This window comes from Oratosquilla oratoria, chromosome 22 (assembly GCF_046742065.1).
Source record: "Oratosquilla oratoria isolate Oo_2021 chromosome 22, ASM4674206v1, whole genome shotgun sequence".
Lineage (NCBI taxonomy): Eukaryota > Metazoa > Arthropoda > Malacostraca > Stomatopoda > Squillidae > Oratosquilla > Oratosquilla oratoria.
Window position 1 is genome coordinate 32,719,070 of NC_134798.1, and position 2,500 is coordinate 32,721,569.

Sequence of the window (2,500 nt, forward strand, 5' to 3'; positions counted from 1 at the left end):
TAAGCTATCGGTTTCAACGTTCCATTTCTCTCTTGCATCAGTATGCCTCTTAATTATCCCTATGTCAGGCGCATCAGTATAAAGAATGAACTCCTTATCATAATCAGGAAATATGAGAACTGGAGAACTAGTAAGTTTATCTTTCAACTTGCCAAAAGCTTGCTGTTGTATAAATCTCTACATGAACTTTGAATCTTTCCTCAACAAAGAACTTAACGTATTAGCTGTGTCTGCATATCCTTTCATAAATTTCCTATAATAACCTGTCAATCCCAAGAAACTTCTAACTTTTTCTAAATTGTTCGGAACTGGATAATTCTTTACTGCTTCTATCTTTGAATGTACTGTACTAAGTCAATGCATGTTTATTTCATGTCCCAAATAAATAACACTATCCTGCAAAAACTTACATTTTTCAAGTTTCACTTTCAATCCTGCTTCAACTAGTCTTGAGAATACCAAATCTAATTTCTTAAAGTGCTCAGCCGCTGTTTGGGAAACTATTAAAATATAAGCAAGAAATAAACTGGCAGCCTTTCCTAACAAATCATCTGGAGCTGTATTCATTGATCTCATGTAAGTTAATGGGCTATTATATAACCTAAGTGGCATTCGTTTGAACGCATACTGTCCCGTTGGTATAGAGAGGGGTTCTCGTGAGTCTTCATGCAACTCGATCTGCCAAAACGCAGGCTTGATATCTATAGTGCTAGAATACCTATTCTCATTTTCCAAACTTCTAAGAATTTCTCCTATTATCGGTAATGGTAATATGTCAAGTATTGTCTGTTGATACAGTTCCCTATAATCAATAACTGGACACATGGTACCATCTGATTTTGGCACCAGGATCAAAGGAAAATTCCATTCACTTCTATGTTCAATAATACCCTGCGATAACATTTCAGTGATCAATTTTTCTACAATGGCTAGCTTGGAATGTGGTAATTTGTAGGCAGATATATAGATAGCCTGAGTCCCTGGTTTTAATTTGATCTGATGATTTTAAAACATTTGTTTTGCCCAACGCGTTCCCCGGCAAAGCAATTGTTTTATTGTGCTTCAAGAGCAAAGCAACTAAGCTTTCATCCAACTCAGGACAACTAGTAGGCTATAGTTGATTTTTGTATTTTTCTTCCAAATCTGTTTCTTCCTGAATTGAGAAGACTGGTGAAATTGGTGATTCCACCTCCTCAGTTCTCTCATTTAAAATCTTAATGGGTTTTGTACAAACTTGAATACATTCTATTTGTGTTACTTTTCCTAAGACTATGTCTTTATTCAAAGTACTAATCACTGATATTTCTACCATGTTCTTGTTTGTCTTATAAATCCCTGAGTCCAATTTCACACATTTAAATCTAATTGATTCTGGTATGGTTAAAATTTCAGAGTCTACAGCTACTCCTTTCAACTGCGCTTCTATCCTGTTAACTGCTCTGGAGTGTAATAATGTCGACTTTATCACGCCATCTTCCACAATTAGCAAAGCTTCGTTTGTAGTTGATGAATTAATCATTTCTGGGATTTCTTGAACATCTGAGTTGGGTTCACTATATGAGACTATATTTCCTGTTGGCCTGGCTCCGCTATCCAACTTATTATTGTCATCTTCCCTATCTAATTCAAGAGATTTTCTTATTTTTTATACTGGCTCTAAGTCTGGTTGATTTAAAAAAGGGATTAACTGTAATTTCACTAAGATATCTAACTCAGCAGGACATATGGTCATGCTCTCTTTTCTCATAATTGCAAATCCTATCAATAAATCTACTGGAAAAAACATATCATTCTACAACTATCACTGGAATGTGCAAATGCTCATTTTTATATTAGATGACCTCTAAGTCAACCTTACCTAATGTTTTCAACCGACTTCTAGTTACTCCTTGGATGAGTAATGTATTGGTTTCAAGAGTTTCACTCCTGGTTTCAATTTGCTTAAAAATTTGCTAGTTATAACATTAACTACAGATCCTGTATGAATAAATATTTTAATAGATTTATTGAGCCTTCTACCCGCAATGAGAGGCCCTATAGAAGTCCTTCCAATTGTTATAGTCAGTTTACAGTTATCTTTAATGTTAGTGTTTTCTTTTACCCTCCTATCACTCTTGTGATAGTGTTGTTTTATTCTCTGTCTGTTTTTTGCTTTTTTCTCTCTTGTTTCTGGGTGAATACGAAAATTTGGGATTCCTCTACAATACTGTGTCCTATGTCGTATCCTCTGGTGATACAAAGGTGGGTTTCTACAATGATGTTCATGTTGACCCTCATATTTTCAGTTTCAACAAATAGTTTCATAATAACACTCTTGTGCTTTATGCTTCCAGTTATTACAAATGTAACATTCAATTCTAGCAGTTCTTGATGTGCTTCTAACTCTATGTTTAGATCCTCTGCTTCTGTAATCGCTTCTAGAGTTCCTAGTTCCTTTCTGATGTTGCATTACCAATGTCATCACATAAGGACTAATTCTTTTAGTTTCACTATGAAATTC

General features: G+C 34.8%; 1 protein-coding gene across 1 annotated transcript in view; it reads left to right on the plus strand.

The window, feature by feature from the left end:
* Nucleotides 1-2,500, plus strand: part of LOC143037221 (uncharacterized) — a 262,402-nt gene that overhangs the window by 139,113 nt on the left and 120,789 nt on the right. The window lies entirely within an intron of this gene.